This window comes from Taudactylus pleione, unplaced genomic scaffold, assembly GCF_031769625.1.
Source record: "Taudactylus pleione unplaced genomic scaffold, aTauple2 ptg000467l, whole genome shotgun sequence".
In the NCBI taxonomy this organism is placed as follows: domain Eukaryota; kingdom Metazoa; phylum Chordata; class Amphibia; order Anura; family Myobatrachidae; genus Taudactylus; species Taudactylus pleione.
Genome location: NW_028284869.1, coordinates 83,360 through 106,111, shown reverse-complemented (window position 1 = coordinate 106,111; position 22,752 = coordinate 83,360). Strand labels below are relative to the sequence as shown.

The 22,752-nt window shown below is 33.6% G+C and overlaps 7 non-coding genes across 7 annotated transcripts; all 7 read right to left on the bottom strand.

The window, feature by feature from the left end:
* Positions 1 to 6,664: 6,664 nt before the first annotated feature.
* Positions 6,665 to 6,736, bottom strand: TRNAG-UCC (transfer RNA glycine (anticodon UCC)). Its single transcript has one exon. It is a non-coding gene; the product is annotated as a tRNA-Gly (tRNA).
* A 1,486-nt stretch (positions 6,737 to 8,222) lies between these two features.
* TRNAG-UCC (transfer RNA glycine (anticodon UCC)) lies at positions 8,223 to 8,294 on the bottom strand. Its single transcript has one exon. It is a non-coding gene; the product is annotated as a tRNA-Gly (tRNA).
* A 3,044-nt stretch (positions 8,295 to 11,338) lies between these two features.
* Positions 11,339 to 11,410, bottom strand: TRNAG-UCC (transfer RNA glycine (anticodon UCC)). The gene has a single exon. It is a non-coding gene; the product is annotated as a tRNA-Gly (tRNA).
* A 2,935-nt stretch (positions 11,411 to 14,345) lies between these two features.
* On the bottom strand, positions 14,346 to 14,417 carry TRNAG-UCC (transfer RNA glycine (anticodon UCC)). Its single transcript has one exon. It is a non-coding gene; the product is annotated as a tRNA-Gly (tRNA).
* Positions 14,418 to 17,044: 2,627 nt separating this feature from the next.
* TRNAG-UCC (transfer RNA glycine (anticodon UCC)) lies at positions 17,045 to 17,116 on the bottom strand. The gene has a single exon. It is a non-coding gene; the product is annotated as a tRNA-Gly (tRNA).
* Positions 17,117 to 18,183: 1,067 nt separating this feature from the next.
* On the bottom strand, positions 18,184 to 18,255 carry TRNAG-UCC (transfer RNA glycine (anticodon UCC)). Its single transcript has one exon. It is a non-coding gene; the product is annotated as a tRNA-Gly (tRNA).
* A 3,776-nt stretch (positions 18,256 to 22,031) lies between these two features.
* Positions 22,032 to 22,103, bottom strand: TRNAG-UCC (transfer RNA glycine (anticodon UCC)). The gene has a single exon. It is a non-coding gene; the product is annotated as a tRNA-Gly (tRNA).
* Positions 22,104 to 22,752: the final 649 nt, after the last annotated feature.

Sequence of the window (22,752 nt, the reverse complement as noted above, 5' to 3'; positions counted from 1 at the left end):
TTCCTGGTTTTCAAAAGGGCATTTGTTAGTCAAATCTGTAAGCCACAATACCTGATTGTATGATTTCAATGCTCTACACAGTTAATCCAGTAATTGACTGCAATGCACTTCTTTTGATGATGGAAAATATTAATACAATGCACAAAATAGGTTTAAAATGTAAATGAATAAATAAACATGATGTCCACTGAAGTCCACTTTTTGGCACTTTTGGAAAAGAGAATTTGAATCACATGCTAAAGCAGATAATAGGAAAATATATTTAATAGCCTAATTTACATAAGACTATTCAGAGCTGGATATTTTTAAGATGCCATAAATCTAGTATTCTCTGAATGACAAAGCCATGACTCTGTCCATATCCCATAAGTGCTACACATACCAACAAAGCTTCCCATTTGTTGAAAGGGCATTTCTTGGTCAGTGTATTCCTGATTTCTTCAAAACAAGAAACATTCTCTAAGGAGCTTATGATCTTAAAAAATGAAAAGAATACACTGTTAATCCAGTAATTGACTGCAATGCACTTCTTTTGATGATGGAAAATATTAATACAATGCACAAAATAGGTTTAAAATGTAAATGAATAAATAAACATGATGTCCACTGAAGTCCACTTTTTGGCACTTTTGGAAAAGAGAATTTGAATCACATGCTAAAGCAGATAATAGGAAAATATATTTAATAGCCTAATTTACATAAGACTATTCAGAGCTGGATATTTTTAAGATGCCATAAATCTAGTATTCTCTGAATGACAAAGCCATGACTCTGTCCATATCCCATAAGTGCTACACATACCAACAAAGCTTCCCATTTGTTGAAAGGGCATTTCTTGGTCAGTGTATTCCTGATTTCTTCAAAACAAGAAACATTCTCTAAGGAGCTTATGATCTTAAAAAATGAAAAGAATACACTGTTAATCCAGTAATTGACTGCAATGCACTTCTTTTGATGATGGAAAATATTAATACAATGCACAAAATAGGTTTAAAATGTAAATGAATAAATAAACATGATGTCCACTGAAGTCCACTTTTTGGCACTTTTGGAAAAGAGAATTTGAATCACATGCTAAAGCAGATAATAGGAAAATATATTTAATAGCCTAATTTACATAAGACTATTCAGAGCTGGATATTTTTAAGATGTCATAAATCTAGTATTCTCTGAATGACAAAGCCATGACTCTGTCCATATCCCATAAGAGCTACACATACCAACAAAGCTTCCCATTTGTTGAAAGGGCATTTCTTGGTCAGTGTATTCCTGATTTCTTCAAAACAAGAAACATTCTCTAAGGAGCTTATGATCTTAAAAAATGAAAAGAATACACTGTTAATCCAGTAATTGACTGCAATGCACTTCTTTTGATGATGGAAAATATTAATACAATGCACAAAATAGGTTTAAAATGTAAATGAATAAATAAACATGATGTCCACTGAAGTCCACTTTTTGGCACTTTTGGAAAAGAGAATTTGAATCACATGCTAAAGCAGATAATAGGAAAATATATTTAATAGCCTAATTTACATAAGACTATTCAGAGCTGGATATTTTTAAGATGCCTTAAATCTAGTATTCTCTGAATGACAAAGCCATGACTCTGCCCATATCCCATAAGTGCTACACATACCAACAAAGCTTCCCATTTGTTGAAAGGGCATTTCTTGGTCAGTGTATTCCTGATTTCTTCAAAACAAGAAACATTCTCTAAGGAGCTTATGATCTTAAAAAATGAAAAGAATACACAAGAAAAATCATGCTTTGGCCAGTGCTACACATACCAACAAAGCTTCCCGTTTTTTGAAAGGGCATTTCTTGGTCAGTGTATTCCTAATTCCTTCAAAACAAGAATAATTCTCTAAGGAGTTTATGATCTTAAAAATTGAATACAAACTATGCGTTGGCCGGGAATTGAACCGGGGTCAACTGCTTGGAAGGCAGCTATGCTCACCACTATACCACCAACGCTTCCTGGTTTTCAAAAGGGCATTTGTTAGTCAAATCTGTAATCCACAATACCTGATTGTATGATTTCAATGCTCTACACTGTTAATCCAGTAATTGACTGCAATGCACTTCTTTTGATGATGGAAAATATTAATACAATGCACAAAATAGGTTTAAAATGTAAATGAATAAATAAACATGATGTCCACTGAAGTCCACTTTTTGGCACTTTTGGAAAAGAGAATTTGAATCACATGCTAAAGCAGATAATAGGAAAATATATTTAATAGCCTAATTTACATAAGACTATTCAGAGCTGGATATTTTTAAGATGCAATAAATCTAGTATTCTCTGAATGACAAAGCCATGACTCTGTCCATATCCCATAAGTGCTACACATACCAACAAAGCTTCCCATTTGTTGAAAGGGCATTTCTTGGTCAGTGTATTCCTGATTTCTTCAAAACAAGAAACATTCTCTAAGGAGCTTATGATCTTAAAAAATGAAAAGAATACACTGTTAATCCAGTAATTGACTGCAATGCACTTCTTTTGATGATGGAAAATATTAATACAATGCACAAAATAGGTTTAAAATGTAAATGAATAAATAAACATGATGTCCACTGAAGTCCACTTTTTGGCACTTTTGGAAAAGAGAATTTGAATCACATGCTAAAGCAGATAATAGGAAAATATATTTAATAGCCTAATTTACATAAGACTATTCAGAGCTGGATATTTTTAAGATGCCATAAATCTAGTATTCTCTGAATGACAAAGCCATGACTCTGTCCATATCCCATAAGTGCTACACATACCAACAAAGCTTCCCATTTGTTGAAAGGGCATTTCTTGGTCAGTGTATTCCTGATTTCTTCAAAACAAGAAACATTCTCTAAGGAGCTTATGATCTTAAAAAATGAAAAGAATACACTGTTAATCCAGTAATTGACTGCAATGCACTTCTTTTGATGATGGAAAATATTAATACAATGCACAAAATAGGTTTAAAATGTAAATGAATAAATAAACATGATGTCCACTGAAGTCCGCTTTTTGGCACTTTTGGAAAAGAGAATTTGAATCACATGCTAAAGCAGATAATAGGAAAATATATTTAATAGCCTAATTTACATAAGACTATTCAGAGCTGGATATTTTTAAGATGCCATAAATCTAGTATTCTCTGAATGACAAAGCCATGACTCTGTCCATATCCCATAAGTGCTACACATACCAACAAAGCTTCCCATTTGTTGAAAGGGCATTTCTTGGTCAGTGTATTCCTGATTTCTTCAAAACAAGAAACATTCTCTAAGGAGCTTATGATCTTAAAAAATGAAAAGAATACACAAGAAAAATCATGCGTTGGCCAGTGCTACACATACCAAACTATGCTCTGTCCATATCCCATAAGTGCTACACATACCAACAAAGCTTCCCATTTGTTGAAAGGGCATTTCTTGGTCAGTGTATTCCTGATTTCTTCAAAACAAGAAACATTCTCTAAGGAGCTTATGATCTTAAAAAATGAAAAGAATACACTGTTAATCCAGTAATTGACTGCAATGCACTTCTTTTGATGATGGAAAATATTAATACAATGCACAAAATAGGTTTAAAATGTAAATGAATAAATAAACATGATGTCCACTGAAGTCCACTTTTTGGCACTTTTGGAAAAGAGAATTTGAATCACATGCTAAAGCAGATAATAGGAAAATATATTTAATAGCCTAATTTACATAAGACTATTCAGAGCTGGATATTTTTAAGATGCCATAAATCTAGTATTCTCTGAATGACAAAGCCATGACTCTGTCCATATCCCATAAGTGCTACACATACCAACAAAGCTTCCCATTTGTTGAAAGGGCATTTCTTGGTCAGTGTATTCCTGATTTCTTCAAAACAAGAAACATTCTCTAAGGAGCTTATGATCTTAAAAAATGAAAAGAATACACTGTTAATCCAGTAATTGACTGCAATGCACTTCTTTTGATGATGGAAAATATTAATACAATGCACAAAATAGGTTTAAAATGTAAATGAATAAATAAACATGATGTCCACTGAAGTCCGCTTTTTGGCACTTTTGGAAAAGAGAATTTGAATCACATGCTAAAGCAGATAATAGGAAAATATATTTAATAGCCTAATTTACATAAGACTATTCAGAGCTGGATATTTTTAAGATGCCATAAATCTAGTATTCTCTGAATGACAAAGCCATGACTCTGTCCATATCCCATAAGTGCTACACATACCAACAAAGCTTCCCATTTGTTGAAAGGGCATTTCTTGGTCAGTGTATTCCTGATTTCTTCAAAACAAGAAACATTCTCTAAGGAGCTTATGATCTTAAAAAATGAAAAGAATACACAAGAAAAATCATGCGTTGGCCAGTGCTACACATACCAAACTATGCTCTGTCCATATCCCATAAGTGCTACACATACCAACAAAGCTTCCCATTTGTTGAAAGGGCATTTCTTGGTCAGTGTATTCCTGATTTCTTCAAAACAAGAAACATTCTCTAAGGAGCTTATGATCTTAAAAAATGAAAAGAATACACTGTTAATCCAGTAATTGACTGCAATGCACTTCTTTTGATGATGGAAAATATTAATACAATGCACAAAATAGGTTTAAAATGTAAATGAATAAATAAACATGATGTCCACTGAAGTCCGCTTTTTGGCACTTTTGGAAAAGAGAATTTGAATCACATGCTAAAGCAGATAATAGGAAAATATATTTAATAGCCTAATTTACATAAGACTATTCAGAGCTGGATATTTTTAAGATGCCATAAATCTAGTATTCTCTGAATGACAAAGCCATGACTCTGTCCATATCCCATAAGTGCTACACATACCAACAAAGCTTCCCATTTGTTGAAAGGGCATTTCTTGGTCAGTGTATTCCTGATTTCTTCAAAACAAGAAACATTCTCTAAGGAGCTTATGATCTTAAAAAATGAAAAGAATACACTGTTAATCCAGTAATTGACTGCAATGCACTTCTTTTGATGATGGAAAATATTAATACAATGCACAAAATAGGTTTAAAATGTAAATGAATAAATAAACATGATGTCCACTGAAGTCCACTTTTTGGCACTTTTGGAAAAGAGAATTTGAATCACATGCTAAAGCAGATAATAGGAAAATATATTTAATAGCCTAATTTACATAAGACTATTCAGAGCTGGATATTTTTAAGATGCCATAAATCTAGTATTCTCTGAATGACAAAGCCATGACTCTGTCCATATCCCATAAGTGCTACACATACCAAGAAAGCTTCCCATTTGTTGAAAGGGCATTTCTTGGTCAGTGTATTCCTGATTTCTTCAAAACAAGAAACATTCTCTAAGGAGCTTATGATCTTAAAAAATGAAAAGAATACACAAGAAAAATCATGCTTTGGCCAGTGCTACACATACCAACAAAGCTTCCCGTTTTTTGAAAGGGCATTTCTTGGTCAGTGTATTCCTAATTCCTTCAAAACAAGAATAATTCTCTAAGGAGTTTGGATGATCTTAAAAATTGAATACAAACTATGCGTTGGCCGGGAATTGAACGGGGGTCAACTGCTTGGAAGGCAGCTATGCTCACCACTATACCACCAACGCTTCCTGGTTTTCAAAAGGGCATTTGTTAGTCAAATCTGTAAGCCACAACACCTGATTGTATGATTTCAATGCTCTACACTGTTAATCCATTAATTGACTGCAATGCACTTCTTTTGATGATGGAAAAAATTAATACAATGCATAAATTAGGTTAAAAATGCAAATGAATAAATAAACATGATGTACACTGAAGTCCACTTTTTGGCACTTTTGGAAAAGAGAATTTGAATCAAATGTTAAAGCAGATAATAGGAAAATATATTTAATAGCCTAATTTACATAAGACTATTCAGAGTTGGATATTTTTAAGATGCCATAAATCTAGTATTCTGTGAATGACAAAGCCATGACTCTGTCCATACCCCATAAGTGCTACACATACCAAGAAAGCTTCCCATTTGTTGAAAGGGCAATTCTTGGTCAGTGTATTCCTGATTTCTTCAAAACAAGAAACATTCTCTAAGGAGCTTATGATCTTAAAAAATGAAAAGAATACACTGTTAATCCAGTAATTGACTGCAATGCACTTCTTTTGATGATGGAAAATATTAATACAATGCACAAAATAGGTTTAAAATGTAAATGAATAAATAAACATGATGTCCACTGAAGTCCACTTTTTGGCACTTTTGGAAAAGAGAATTTGAATCACATGCTAAAGCAGATAATAGGAAAATATATTTAATAGCCTAATTTACATAAGACTATTCAGAGCTGGATATTTTTAAGATGCCTTAAATCTAGTATTCTCTGAATGACAAAGCCATGACTCTGCCCATATCCCATAAGTGCTACACATACCAACAAAGCTTCCCATTTGTTGAAAGGGCATTTCTTGGTCAGTGTATTCCTGATTTCTTCAAAACAAGAAACATTCTCTAAGGAGCTTATGATCTTAAAAAATGAAAAGAATACACAAGAAAAATCATGCGTTGGCCAGTGCGACACATACCAACAAAGCTTCCCGTTTTTTGAAAGGGCATTTCTTGGTCAGTGTATTCCTAATTCCTTCAAAACAAGAATAATTCTCTAAGGAGTTTATGATCTTAAAAATTGAATACAAACTATGCGTTGGCCGGGAATCGAACCCGGGTCAACTGCTTGGAAGGTAGCTATGCTCACCACTATACCACCAACGCTTCCTGGTTTTCAAAAGGGCATTTGTTAGTCAAATCTGTAAGCCACAATACCTGATTGTATGATTTCAATGCTCTACACAGTTAATCCAGTAATTGACTGCAATGCACTTCTTTTGATGATGGAAAATATTAATACAATGCACAAAATAGGTTTAAAATGTAAATGAATAAATAAACATGATGTCCACTGAAGTCCACTTTTTGGCACTTTTGGAAAAGAGAATTTGAATCACATGCTAAAGCAGATAATAGGAAAATATATTTAATAGCCTAATTTACATAAGACTATTCAGAGCTGGATATTTTTAAGATGCCATAAATCTAGTATTCTCTGAATGACAAAGCCATGACTCTGTCCATATCCCATAAGTGCTACACATACCAACAAAGCTTCCCATTTGTTGAAAGGGCATTTCTTGGTCAGTGTATTCCTGATTTCTTCAAAACAAGAAACATTCTCTAAGGAGCTTATGATCTTAAAAAATGAAAAGAATACACTGTTAATCCAGTAATTGACTGCAATGCACTTCTTTTGATGATGGAAAATATTAATACAATGCACAAAATAGGTTTAAAATGTAAATGAATAAATAAACATGATGTCCACTGAAGTCCACTTTTTGGCACTTTTGGAAAAGAGAATTTGAATCACATGCTAAAGCAGATAATAGGAAAATATATTTAATAGCCTAATTTACATAAGACTATTCAGAGCTGGATATTTTTAAGATGCCATAAATCTAGTATTCTCTGAATGACAAAGCCATGACTCTGTCCATATCCCATAAGTGCTACACATACCAACAAAGCTTCCCATTTGTTGAAAGGGCATTTCTTGGTCAGTGTATTCCTGATTTCTTCAAAACAAGAAACATTCTCTAAGGAGCTTATGATCTTAAAAAATGAAAAGAATACACTGTTAATCCAGTAATTGACTGCAATGCACTTCTTTTGATGATGGAAAATATTAATACAATGCACAAAATAGGTTTAAAATGTAAATGAATAAATAAACATGATGTCCACTGAAGTCCACTTTTTGGCACTTTTGGAAAAGAGAATTTGAATCACATGCTAAAGCAGATAATAGGAAAATATATTTAATAGCCTAATTTACATAAGACTATTCAGAGCTGGATATTTTTAAGATGCCTTAAATCTAGTATTCTCTGAATGACAAAGCCATGACTCTGCCCATATCCCATAAGTGCTACACATACCAACAAAGCTTCCCATTTGTTGAAAGGGCATTTCTTGGTCAGTGTATTCCTGATTTCTTCAAAACAAGAAACATTCTCTAAGGAGCTTATGATCTTAAAAAATGAAAAGAATACACAAGAAAAATCATGCGTTGGCCAGTGCGACACATACCAACAAAGCTTCCCGTTTTTTGAAAGGGCATTTCTTGGTCAGTGTATTCCTAATTCCTTCAAAACAAGAATAATTCTCTAAGGAGTTTATGATCTTAAAAATTGAATACAAACTATGCATTGGCCGGGAATCGAACCCGGGTCAACTGCTTGGAAGGCAGCTATGCTCACCACTACACCACCAACGCTTCCTGGTTTTCAAAAGGGCATTTGTTAGTCAAATCTGTAAGCCACAATACCTGATTGTATGATTTCAATGCTCTACACAGTTAATCCAGTAATTGACTGCAATGCACTTCTTTTGATGATGGAAAATATTAATACAATGCACAAAATAGGTTTAAAATGTAAATGAATAAATAAACATGATGTCCACTGAAGTCCACTTTTTGGCACTTTTGGAAAAGAGAATTTGAATCACATGCTAAAGCAGATAATAGGAAAATATATTTAATAGCCTAATTTACATAAGACTATTCAGAGCTGGATATTTTTAAGATGCCATAAATCTAGTATTCTCTGAATGACAAAGCCATGACTCTGTCCATATCCCATAAGTGCTACACATACCAACAAAGCTTCCCATTTGTTGAAAGGGCATTTCTTGGTCAGTGTATTCCTGATTTCTTCAAAACAAGAAACATTCTCTAAGGAGCTTATGATCTTAAAAAATGAAAAGAATACACTGTTAATCCAGTAATTGACTGCAATGCACTTCTTTTGATGATGGAAAATATTAATACAATGCACAAAATAGGTTTAAAATGTAAATGAATAAATAAACATGATGTCCACTGAAGTCCACTTTTTGGCACTTTTGGAAAAGAGAATTTGAATCACATGCTAAAGCAGATAATAGGAAAATATATTTAATAGCCTAATTTACATAAGACTATTCAGAGCTGGATATTTTTAAGATGCCATAAATCTAGTATTCTCTGAATGACAAAGCCATGACTCTGTCCATATCCCATAAGTGCTACACATACCAACAAAGCTTCCCATTTGTTGAAAGGGCATTTCTTGGTCAGTGTATTCCTGATTTCTTCAAAACAAGAAACATTCTCTAAGGAGCTTATGATCTTAAAAAATGAAAAGAATACACTGTTAATCCAGTAATTGACTGCAATGCACTTCTTTTGATGATGGAAAATATTAATACAATGCACAAAATAGGTTTAAAATGTAAATGAATAAATAAACATGATGTCCACTGAAGTCCACTTTTTGGCACTTTTGGAAAAGAGAATTTGAATCACATGCTAAAGCAGATAATAGGAAAATATATTTAATAGCCTAATTTACATAAGACTATTCAGAGCTGGATATTTTTAAGATGCCATAAATCTAGTATTCTCTGAATGACAAAGCCATGACTCTGTCCATATCCCATAAGTGCTACACATACCAACAAAGCTTCCCATTTGTTGAAAGGGCATTTCTTGGTCAGTGTATTCCTGATTTCTTCAAAACAAGAAACATTCTCTAAGGAGCTTATGATCTTAAAAAATGAAAAGAATACACTGTTAATCCAGTAATTGACTGCAATGCACTTCTTTTGATGATGGAAAATATTAATACAATGCACAAAATAGGTTTAAAATGTAAATGAATAAATAAACATGATGTCCACTGAAGTCCACTTTTTGGCACTTTTGGAAAAGAGAATTTGAATCACATGCTAAAGCAGATAATAGGAAAATATATTTAATAGCCTAATTTACATAAGACTATTCAGAGCTGGATATTTTTAAGATGTCATAAATCTAGTATTCTCTGAATGACAAAGCCATGACTCTGTCCATATCCCATAAGAGCTACACATACCAACAAAGCTTCCCATTTGTTGAAAGGGCATTTCTTGGTCAGTGTATTCCTGATTTCTTCAAAACAAGAAACATTCTCTAAGGAGCTTATGATCTTAAAAAATGAAAAGAATACACTGTTAATCCAGTAATTGACTGCAATGCACTTCTTTTGATGATGGAAAATATTAATACAATGCACAAAATAGGTTTAAAATGTAAATGAATAAATAAACATGATGTCCACTGAAGTCCACTTTTTGGCACTTTTGGAAAAGAGAATTTGAATCACATGCTAAAGCAGATAATAGGAAAATATATTTAATAGCCTAATTTACATAAGACTATTCAGAGCTGGATATTTTTAAGATGCCTTAAATCTAGTATTCTCTGAATGACAAAGCCATGACTCTGCCCATATCCCATAAGTGCTACACATACCAACAAAGCTTCCCATTTGTTGAAAGGGCATTTCTTGGTCAGTGTATTCCTGATTTCTTCAAAACAAGAAACATTCTCTAAGGAGCTTATGATCTTAAAAAATGAAAAGAATACACAAGAAAAATCATGCTTTGGCCAGTGCTACACATACCAACAAAGCTTCCCGTTTTTTGAAAGGGCATTTCTTGGTCAGTGTATTCCTAATTCCTTCAAAACAAGAATAATTCTCTAAGGAGTTTATGATCTTAAAAATTGAATACAAACTATGCGTTGGCCGGGAATTGAACCGGGGTCAACTGCTTGGAAGGCAGCTATGCTCACCACTATACCACCAACGCTTCCTGGTTTTCAAAAGGGCATTTGTTAGTCAAATCTGTAATCCACAATACCTGATTGTATGATTTCAATGCTCTACACTGTTAATCCAGTAATTGACTGCAATGCACTTCTTTTGATGATGGAAAATATTAATACAATGCACAAAATAGGTTTAAAATGTAAATGAATAAATAAACATGATGTCCACTGAAGTCCACTTTTTGGCACTTTTGGAAAAGAGAATTTGAATCACATGCTAAAGCAGATAATAGGAAAATATATTTAATAGCCTAATTTACATAAGACTATTCAGAGCTGGATATTTTTAAGATGCCTTAAATCTAGTATTCTCTGAATGACAAAGCCATGACTCTGCCCATATCCCATAAGTGCTACACATACCAACAAAGCTTCCCATTTGTTGAAAGGGCATTTCTTGGTCAGTGTATTCCTGATTTCTTCAAAACAAGAAACATTCTCTAAGGAGCTTATGATCTTAAAAAATGAAAAGAATACACAAGAAAAATCATGCGTTGGCCAGTGCGACACATACCAACAAAGCTTCCCATTTGTTGAAAGGGCATTTCTTGGTCAGTGTATTCCTAATTCCTTCAAAACAAGAATAATTCTCTAAGGAGTTTATGATCTTAAAAATTGAATACAAACTATGCGTTGGCCGGGAATCGAACCCGGGTCAACTGCTTGGAAGACAGCTATGCTCACCACTATACCACCAACGCTTCCTGGTTTTCAAAAGGGCATTTGTTAGTCAAATCTGTAATCCACAATACCTGATTGTATGATTTCAATGCTCTACACTGTTAATCCAGTAATTGACTGCAATGCACTTCTTTTGATGATGGAAAATATTAATACAATGCACAAAATAGGTTTAAAATGTAAATGAATAAATAAACATGATGTCCACTGAAGTCCACTTTTTGGCACTTTTGGAAAAGAGAATTTGAATCACATGCTAAAGCAGATAATAGGAAAATATATTTAATAGCCTAATTTACATAAGACTATTCAGAGCTGGATATTTTTAAGATGCAATAAATCTATTATTCTCTGAATGACAAAGCCATGACTCTGTCCATATCCCATAAGTGCTACACATACCAACAAAGCTTCCCATTTGTTGAAAGGGCATTTCTTGGTCAGTGTATTCCTGATTTCTTCAAAACAAGAAACATTCTCTAAGGAGCTTATGATCTTAAAAAATGAAAAGAATACACTGTTAATCCAGTAATTGACTGCAATGCACTTCTTTTGATGATGGAAAATATTAATACAATGCACAAAATAGGTTTAAAATGTAAATGAATAAATAAACATGATGTCCACTGAAGTCCACTTTTTGGCACTTTTGGAAAAGAGAATTTGAATCACATGCTAAAGCAGATAATAGGAAAATATATTTAATAGCCTAATTTACATAAGACTATTCAGAGCTGGATATTTTTAAGATGCCATAAATCTAGTATTCTCTGAATGACAAAGCCATGACTCTGTCCATATCCCATAAGTGCTACACATACCAACAAAGCTTCCCATTTGTTGAAAGGGCATTTCTTGGTCAGTGTATTCCTGATTTCTTCAAAACAAGAAACATTCTCTAAGGAGCTTATGATCTTAAAAAATGAAAAGAATACACTGTTAATCCAGTAATTGACTGCAATGCACTTCTTTTGATGATGGAAAATATTAATACAATGCACAAAATAGGTTTAAAATGTAAATGAATAAATAAACATGATGTCCACTGAAGTCCGCTTTTTGGCACTTTTGGAAAAGAGAATTTGAATCACATGCTAAAGCAGATAATAGGAAAATATATTTAATAGCCTAATTTACATAAGACTATTCAGAGCTGGATATTTTTAAGATGCCATAAATCTAGTATTCTCTGAATGACAAAGCCATGACTCTGTCCATATCCCATAAGTGCTACACATACCAACAAAGCTTCCCATTTGTTGAAAGGGCATTTCTTGGTCAGTGTATTCCTGATTTCTTCAAAACAAGAAACATTCTCTAAGGAGCTTATGATCTTAAAAAATGAAAAGAATACACAAGAAAAATCATGCGTTGGCCAGTGCTACACATACCAAACTATGCTCTGTCCATATCCCATAAGTGCTACACATACCAACAAAGCTTCCCATTTGTTGAAAGGGCATTTCTTGGTCAGTGTATTCCTGATTTCTTCAAAACAAGAAACATTCTCTAAGGAGCTTATGATCTTAAAAAATGAAAAGAATACACTGTTAATCCAGTAATTGACTGCAATGCACTTCTTTTGATGATGGAAAATATTAATACAATGCACAAAATAGGTTTAAAATGTAAATGAATAAATAAACATGATGTCCACTGAAGTCCGCTTTTTGGCACTTTTGGAAAAGAGAATTTGAATCACATGCTAAAGCAGATAATAGGAAAATATATTTAATAGCCTAATTTACATAAGACTATTCAGAGCTGGATATTTTTAAGATGCCATAAATCTAGTATTCTCTGAATGACAAAGCCATGACTCTGTCCATATCCCATAAGTGCTACACATACCAACAAAGCTTCCCATTTGTTGAAAGGGCATTTCTTGGTCAGTGTATTCCTGATTTCTTCAAAACAAGAAACATTCTCTAAGGAGCTTATGATCTTAAAAAATGAAAAGAATACACTGTTAATCCAGTAATTGACTGCAATGCACTTCTTTTGATGATGGAAAATATTAATACAATGCACAAAATAGGTTTAAAATGTAAATGAATAAATAAACATGATGTCCACTGAAGTCCACTTTTTGGCACTTTTGGAAAAGAGAATTTGAATCACATGCTAAAGCAGATAATAGGAAAATATATTTAATAGCCTAATTTACATAAGACTATTCAGAGCTGGATATTTTTAAGATGCCATAAATCTAGTATTCTCTGAATGACAAAGCCATGACTCTGTCCATATCCCATAAGTGCTACACATACCAACAAAGCTTCCCATTTGTTGAAAGGGCATTTCTTGGTCAGTGTATTCCTGATTTCTTCAAAACAAGAAACATTCTCTAAGGAGCTTATGATCTTAAAAAATGAAAAGAATACACTGTTAATCCAGTAATTGACTGCAATGCACTTCTTTTGATGATGGAAAATATTAATACAATGCACAAAATAGGTTTAAAATGTAAATGAATAAATAAACATGATGTCCACTGAAGTCCACTTTTTGGCACTTTTGGAAAAGAGAATTTGAATCACATGCTAAAGCAGATAATAGGAAAATATATTTAATAGCCTAATTTACATAAGACTATTCAGAGCTGGATATTTTTAAGATGCCTTAAATCTAGTATTCTCTGAATGACAAAGCCATGACTCTGCCCATATCCCATAAGTGCTACACATACCAACAAAGCTTCCCATTTGTTGAAAGGGCATTTCTTGGTCAGTGTATTCCTGATTTCTTCAAAACAAGAAACATTCTCTAAGGAGCTTATGATCTTAAAAAATGAAAAGAATACACAAGAAAAATCATGCGTTGGCCAGTGCGACACATACCAACAAAGCTTCCCGTTTTTTGAAAGGGCATTTCTTGGTCAGTGTATTCCTAATTCCTTCAAAACAAGAATAATTCTCTAAGGAGTTTATGATCTTAAAAATTGAATACAAACTATGCATTGGCCGGGAATCGAACCCGGGTCAACTGCTTGGAAGGCAGCTATGCTCACCACTACACCACCAACGCTTCCTGGTTTTCAAAAGGGCATTTGTTAGTCAAATCTGTAAGCCACAATACCTGATTGTATGATTTCAATGCTCTACACAGTTAATCCAGTAATTGACTGCAATGCACTTCTTTTGATGATGGAAAATATTAATACAATGCACAAAATAGGTTTAAAATGTAAATGAATAAATAAACATGATGTCCACTGAAGTCCACTTTTTGGCACTTTTGGAAAAGAGAATTTGAATCACATGCTAAAGCAGATAATAGGAAAATATATTTAATAGCCTAATTTACATAAGACTATTCAGAGCTGGATATTTTTAAGATGCCATAAATCTAGTATTCTCTGAATGACAAAGCCATGACTCTGTCCATATCCCATAAGTGCTACACATACCAACAAAGCTTCCCATTTGTTGAAAGGGCATTTCTTGGTCAGTGTATTCCTGATTTCTTCAAAACAAGAAACATTCTCTAAGGAGCTTATGATCTTAAAAAATGAAAAGAATACACTGTTAATCCAGTAATTGACTGCAATGCACTTCTTTTGATGATGGAAAATATTAATACAATGCACAAAATAGGTTTAAAATGTAAATGAATAAATAAACATGATGTCCACTGAAGTCCACTTTTTGGCACTTTTGGAAAAGAGAATTTGAATCACATGCTAAAGCAGATAATAGGAAAATATATTTAATAGCCTAATTTACATAAGACTATTCAGAGCTGGATATTTTTAAGATGCCATAAATCTAGTATTCTCTGAATGACAAAGCCATGACTCTGTCCATATCCCATAAGTGCTACACATACCAACAAAGCTTCCCATTTGTTGAAAGGGCATTTCTTGGTCAGTGTATTCCTGATTTCTTCAAAACAAGAAACATTCTCTAAGGAGCTTATGATCTTAAAAAATGAAAAGAATACACTGTTAATCCAGTAATTGACTGCAATGCACTTCTTTTGATGATGGAAAATATTAATACAATGCACAAAATAGGTTTAAAATGTAAATGAATAAATAAACATGATGTCCACTGAAGTCCACTTTTTGGCACTTTTGGAAAAGAGAATTTGAATCACATGCTAAAGCAGATAATAGGAAAATATATTTAATAGCCTAATTTACATAAGACTATTCAGAGCTGGCTATTTTTAAGATGACATAAATCTAGTATTCTCTGAATGACAAAGCCATGACTCTGTCCATATCCCATAAGTGCTACACATACCAACAAAGCTTCCCATTTGTTGAAAGGGCATTTCTTGGTCAGTGTATTCCTGATTTCTTCAAAACAAGAAACATTCTCTAAGGAGCTTATGATCTTAAAAAATGAAAAGAATACACAAGAAAAATCATGCTTTGGCCAGTGCTACACATACCAACAAAGCTTCCCGTTTTTTGAAAGGGCATTTCTTGGTCAGTGTATTCCTAATTCCTTCAAAACAAGAATAATTCTCTAAGGAGTTTGGATGATCTTAAAAATTGAATACAAACTATGCGTTGGCCGGGAATTGAACCGGGGTCAACTGCTTGGAAGGCAGCTATGCTCACCACTATACCACCAACGCTTCCTGGTTTTCAAAAGGGCATTTGTTAGTCAAATCTGTAAGCCACAACACCTGATTGTATGATTTCAATGCTCTACACTGTTAATCCATTAATTGACTGCAATGCACTTCTTTTGATGATGGAAAATATTAATACAATGCACAAATTAGGTTAAAAATGCAAATGAATAAATAAACATGATGTACACTGAAGTCCACTTTTTGGCACTTTTGGAAAAGAGAATTTGAATCAAATGTTAAAGCAGATAATAGGAAAATATATTTAATAGCCTAATTTACATAAGACTATTCAGAGTTGGATATTTTTAAGATGCCATAAATCTAGTATTCTGTGAATGACAAAGCCATGACTCTGTCCATACCCCATAAGTGCTACACATACCAAGAAAGCTTCCCATTTGTTGAAAGGGCAATTCTTGGTCAGTGTATTCCTGATTTCTTCAAAACAAGAATCATTCTCTAAGGAGCTTATGATCTTAAAAAATGAAAAGAATACACTGTTAATCCAGTAATTGACTGCAATGCACTTCTTTTGATGATGGAAAATATTAATACAATGCACAAAATAGGTTTAAAATGTAAATGAATAAATAAACATGATGTCCACTGAAGTCCACTTTTTGGCACTTTTGGAAAAGAGAATTTGAATCACATGCTAAAGCAGATAATAGGAAAATATATTTAATAGCCTAATTTACATAAGACTATTCAGAGCTGGATATTTTTAAGATGCCTTAAATCTAGTATTCTCTGAATGACAAAGCCATGACTCTGCCCATATCCCATAAGTGCTACACATACCAACAAAGCTTCCCATTTGTTGAAAGGGCATTTCTTGGTCAGTGTATTCCTGATTTCTTCAAAACAAGAAACATTCTCTAAGGAGCTTATGATCTTAAAAAATGAAAAGAATACACAAGAAAAATCATGCGTTGGCCAGTGCGACACATACCAACAAAGCTTCCCGTTTTTTGAAAGGGCATTTCTTGGTCAGTGTATTCCTAATTCCTTCAAAACAAGAATAATTCTCTAAGGAGTTTATGATCTTAAAAATTGAATACAAACTATGCGTTGGCCGGGAATCGAACCCGGGTCAACTGCTTGGAAGGCAGCTATGCTCACCACTATACCACCAACGCTTCCTGGTTTTCAAAAGGGCATTTGTTAGTCAAATCTGTAAGCCACAACACCTGATTGTATGATTTCAATGCTCTACACTGTTAATCCATTAATTGACTGCAATGCACTTCTTTTGATGATGGAAAATATTAATACAATGCACAAATTAGGTTAAAAATGCAAATGAATAAATAAACATGATGTACACTGAAGTCCACTTTTTGGCACTTTTGGAAAAGAGAATTTGAATCAAATGTTAAAGCAGATAATAGGAAAATATATTTAATAGCCTAATTTACATAAGACTATTCAGAGTTGGATATTTTTAAGATGCCATAAATCTAGTATTCTGTGAATGACAAAGCCATGACTCTGTCCATACCCCATAAGTGCTACACATACCAAGAAAGCTTCCCATTTGTTGAAAGGGCAATTCTTGGTCAGTGTATTCCTGATTTCTTCAAAACAAGAATCATTCTCTAAGGAGCTTATGATCTTAAAAAATGAAAAGAATACACTGTTAATCCAGTAATTGACTGCAATGCACTTATTTTGATGATGGAAAATATTAATACAATGCACAAAATAGGTTTAAAATGTAAATGAATAAATAAACATGATGTCCACTGAAGTCCACTTTTTGGCACTTTTGGAAAAGAGAATTTGAATCACATGCTAAAGCAGATAATAGGAAAATATATTTAATAGCCTAATTTACATAAGACTATTCAGAGCTGGATATTTTTAAGATGCCTTAAATCTAGTATTCTCTGAATGACAAAGCCATGACTCTGCCCATATCCCATAAGTGCTACACATACCAACAAAGCTTCCCATTTGTTGAAAGGGCATTTCTTGGTCAGTGTATTCCTGATTTCTTCAAAACAAGAAACATTCTCTAAGGAGCTTATGATCTTAAAAAATGAAAAGAATACACAAGAAAAATCATGCGTTGGCCAGTGCGACACATACCAACAAAGCTTCCCGTTTTTTGAAAGGGCATTTCTTGGTCAGTGTATTCCTAATTCCTTCAAAACAAGAATAATTCTCTAAGGAGTTTATGATCTTAAAAATTGAATACAAACTATGCGTTGGCCGGGAATCGAACCCGGGTCAACTGCTTGGAAGGCAGCTATGCTCACCACTATACCACCAACGCTTCCTGGTTTTCAAAAGGGCATTTGTTAGTCAAATCTGTAAGCCACAATACCTGATTGTATGATTTCAATGCTCTACACAGTTAATCCAGTAATTGACTGCAATGCACTTCTTTTGATGATGGAAAATATTAATACAATGCACAAAATAGGTTTAAAATGTAAATGAATAAATAAACATGATGTCCACTGAAGTCCACTTTTTGGCACTTTTGGAAAAGAGAATTTGAATCAAATGTTAAAGCAGATCATAGGAAAATATATTTAATAGCCTAATTTACATAAGACTATTCAGAGTTGGATATTTTTAAGATGCCATAAATCTAGTATTCTGTGAATGACAAAGCCATGACTCTGTCCATACCCCATAAGTGCTACACATACCAAGAAAGCTTCCCATTTGTTGAAAGGGCATTTCTTGGTCAGTGTATTCCTGATTTCTTCAAAACAAGAAACATTCTCTAAGGAGCTTATGATCTTAAAAAATGAAAAGAATACACTGTTAATCCAGTAATTGACTGCAATGCACTTCTTTTGATGATGGAAAATATTAATACAATGCACAAAATAGGTTTAAAATGTAAATGAATAAATAAACATGATGTCCACTGAAGTCCACTTTTTGGCACTTTTGGAAAAGAGAATTTGAATCACATGCTAAAGCAGATAATAGGAAAATATATTTAATAGCCTAATTTACATAAGACTATTCAGAGCTGGATATTTTTAAGATGCCATAAATCTAGTATTCTCTGAATGACAAAGCCATGACTCTGTCCATATCCCATAAGTGCTACACATACCAACAAAGCTTCCCATTTGTTGAAAGGGCATTTCTTGGTCAGTGTATTCCTGATTTCTTCAAAACAAGAAACATTCTCTAAGGAGCTTATGATCTTAAAAAATGAAAAGAATACACAAGATAAATCATGCTTTGGCCAGTGCTACACATACCAACAAAGCTTCCCGTTATTTGAAAGGGCATTTCTTGGTCAGTGTATTCCTAATTCCTTCAAAACAAGAATAATTCTCTAAGGAGTTTATGATCTTAAAAATTGAACCCGGGTCAACTGCTTGGAAGTCAGCTATGCTCACCACTATACCACCAACGCTTCCTGGTTTTCAAAAGGGCATTTGTTAGTCAAATCTGTAAGCCACAACACCTGATTGTATGATTTCAATGCTCTACACTGTTAATCCATTAATTGACTGCAATGCACTTCTTTTGATGATGGAAAATATTAATACAATGCACAAATTAGGTTAAAAATGCAAATGAATAAATAAACATGATGTACACTGAAGTCCACTTTTTGGCACTTTTGGAAAAGAGAATTTGAATCACATGCTAAAGCAGATAATAGGAAAATATATTTAATAGCCTAATTTACATAAGACTATTCAGAGCTGGACATTTTTAAGATGCCATAAATCTAGTATTCTCTGAATGACAAAGCCATGACTCTGTCCATATCCCATAAGTGCTACACATACCAACAAAGCGTCCCATTTGTTGAAAGGGCATTTCTTGGTCAGTGTATTCCTGATTTCTTCAAAACAAGAAACATTCTCTAAGGAGCTTATGATCTTAAAAAATGAAAAGAATACACAAGAAAAATCATGCGTTGGCCAGTGCTACACATACCAACAAAGCTTCCCGTTTTTAGAAAGGGCATTTCTTGGTCAGTGTATTCCGAATTCCTTCAAAACAAGAATAATTCTCTAAGGAGTTTATGATCTTAAAAATTGAACACAAACTATGCGTTGGCCGGGAATCGAACCCGGGTCATGCTTGGAAGGCAGCTATGCTCACCACTATACCACCAATGCTTCCCGGTTTTCAAAAGGGCATTTGTTAGTCAAATCTGTAAGCCACAACGCCTGATTGTATGATTTCAATGCTCTACACTGTTAATCCATTAATTGACTGCAATGCACTTCTTTTGATGATGATAAATATTAATACAATGCACAAATTAGGTTAAAAATGCAAATGAATAAATAAACATGATGTACACTGAAGTCCACTTTTTGGCACTTTTGGAAAAGAGAATTTGAATCACATGCTAAAGCAGATAATAGGAAAATATATTTTATAGTCTAATTTACATAAGACTATTCAGAGCTGGATATTTTTAAGATGTCATAAATCTAGTAGTCTCTGAATGACAAAGCCATGACTCTGTCCATATCCCATAAGTGCTACACATACCAAGAAAGCTTCCCATTTGTTGAAAGGGCATTTCTTGGTCAGTGTATTCCTGATTTCTTCAAAACAAGAAACATTCTCTAAGGAGCTTATGATCTTAAAAAATGAAAAGAATACACAAGAAAAATCATGCGTTGGCCAGTGCTACACATACCAACAAAGCTTCCCGTTTTTAGAAAGGGCATTTCTTGGTCAGTGTATTCCGAATTCCTTCAAAACAAGAATAATTCTCTAAGGAGTTTATGATCTTAAAAATTGAACACAAACTATGCGTTGGCCGGGAATCGAACCCGGGTCATGCTTGGAAGGCAGCTATGCTCACCACTATACCACCAATGCTTCCCGGTTTTCAAAAGGGCATTTGTTAGTCAAATCTGTAAGCCACAATGCCTGATTGTATGATTTCAATGCTCTACACTGTTAATCCATTAATTGACTGCAATGCACTTCTTTTGATGATGATAAATATTAATACAATGCACAAATTAGGTTAAAAATGCAAATGAATACATAAACATGATGTACACTGAAGTCCACTTTTTGGCACTTTTGGAAAAGAGAATTTGAATCAAATGTTAAAGCAGATAATAGGAAAATATATTTAATAGCCTAATTTACATAAGACTATTCAGAGTTGGATATTTTTAAGATGCCTTAAATCTAGTATTCTGTGAATGACAAAGCCAAGACTCTGTCCATACCCCATAAGTGCTACACATACCAAGAAAGCTTCCCATTTGTTGAAAGGGCATTTCTTGGTCAGTGTATTCCTGATTTCATCAAAACAAGAAACATTCTCTAAGGAGCTTATGATCTTAAAAAATGAAAAGAATACACAAGAAAAATCGTGCGTTGGCCAGTGCTACACATACCAACAAAGCTTCCCGTTTTTTGAAAGGGCATTTCTTGGTCAGTGTATTCCTAATTCCTTCAAAACAAAAAAAATTCTCAAAGGAGCTTATGCTCACCACTATACCACCAACGCTTCCCGGTTTTCAAAAGGGCATTTGTTAGTCAAATCTGTAAGCCACAACACCTGATTGTATGATTTCAATGCTCTACACTGTTAATCCATTAATTGACTGCAATGCACTTCTTTTGATGATGGAAAATATTAATACAATGCACAAATTAGGTTAAAAATGCAAATGAATGCATAAACATGATGTACACTGAAGTCCACTTTTTGGCACTTTTGGAAAAGAGAATTTGAATCAAATGTTAAAGCAGATAATAGGAAAATATATTTAATAGCCTAATTTACATAAGACTATTCAGAGTTGGATATTTTTAAGATGCCTTAAATCTAGTATTCTGTGAATGACAAAGCCAAGACTCTGTCCATACCCCATAAGTGCTACACATACCAAAAAACATTCTCTAAGGAGCTTATGATCTTAAAAAATGAAAAGAATACACAAGAAAAATCATGCGTTGGCAAGTGCTACACATACCAACAAAGCTTCCCGTTTTTTGAAAGGGCATTTCTAGGTCAGTGTATTCCTAATTCCTTCAAAACAAGAATAATTCTCTAAGGAGTTTATGATCTTAAAAATTGAATACAAACTATGCGTTGGCCGGGAATCGAACCCGGGTCAACTGCTTGGAAGGCAGCTATGCTCACCACTATACCACCAACGCTTCCTGGTTTTCAAAAGGGCATTTTTAGTCAAATCTGTAAGCCACAACACCTGATTGTATGATTTCAATGCTCTACACTGTTAATCCATTAATTGACTGCAATGCACTTCTTTTGATGATGGAAAATATTAATACAATGCACAAATTAGGTTAAAAATGCAAATGAATAAATAAACATGATGTACACTGAAGTCCACTTTTTGGCACTTTTGGAAAAGAGAATTTGAATCAAATGTTAAAGCAGATAATAGGAAAATATATTTAATAGCCTAATTTACATAAGACTATTCAGAGTTGGATATTTTTCAGATGCCTTAAATCTAGTATTCTGTGAATGACAAAGCCAAGACTCTGTCCATACCCCATAAGTGCTACACATACCGAGAAAGCTTCCCATTTGTTGAAAGGGCATTTCTTGGTCAGTGTATTCCTGATTTCATCAAAACAAGAAACATTCTCTAAGGAGCTTATGATCTTAAAAAATGAAAAGAATACACAAGAAAAATCGTGCGTTGGCCAGTGCTACACATACCAACAAAGCTTCCCGTTTTTTGAAAGGGCATTTCTTGGTCAGTGTATTCCTAATTCCTTCAAAACAAAAAAAATTCTCAAAGGAGCTTATGCTCACCACTATACCACCAACGCTTCC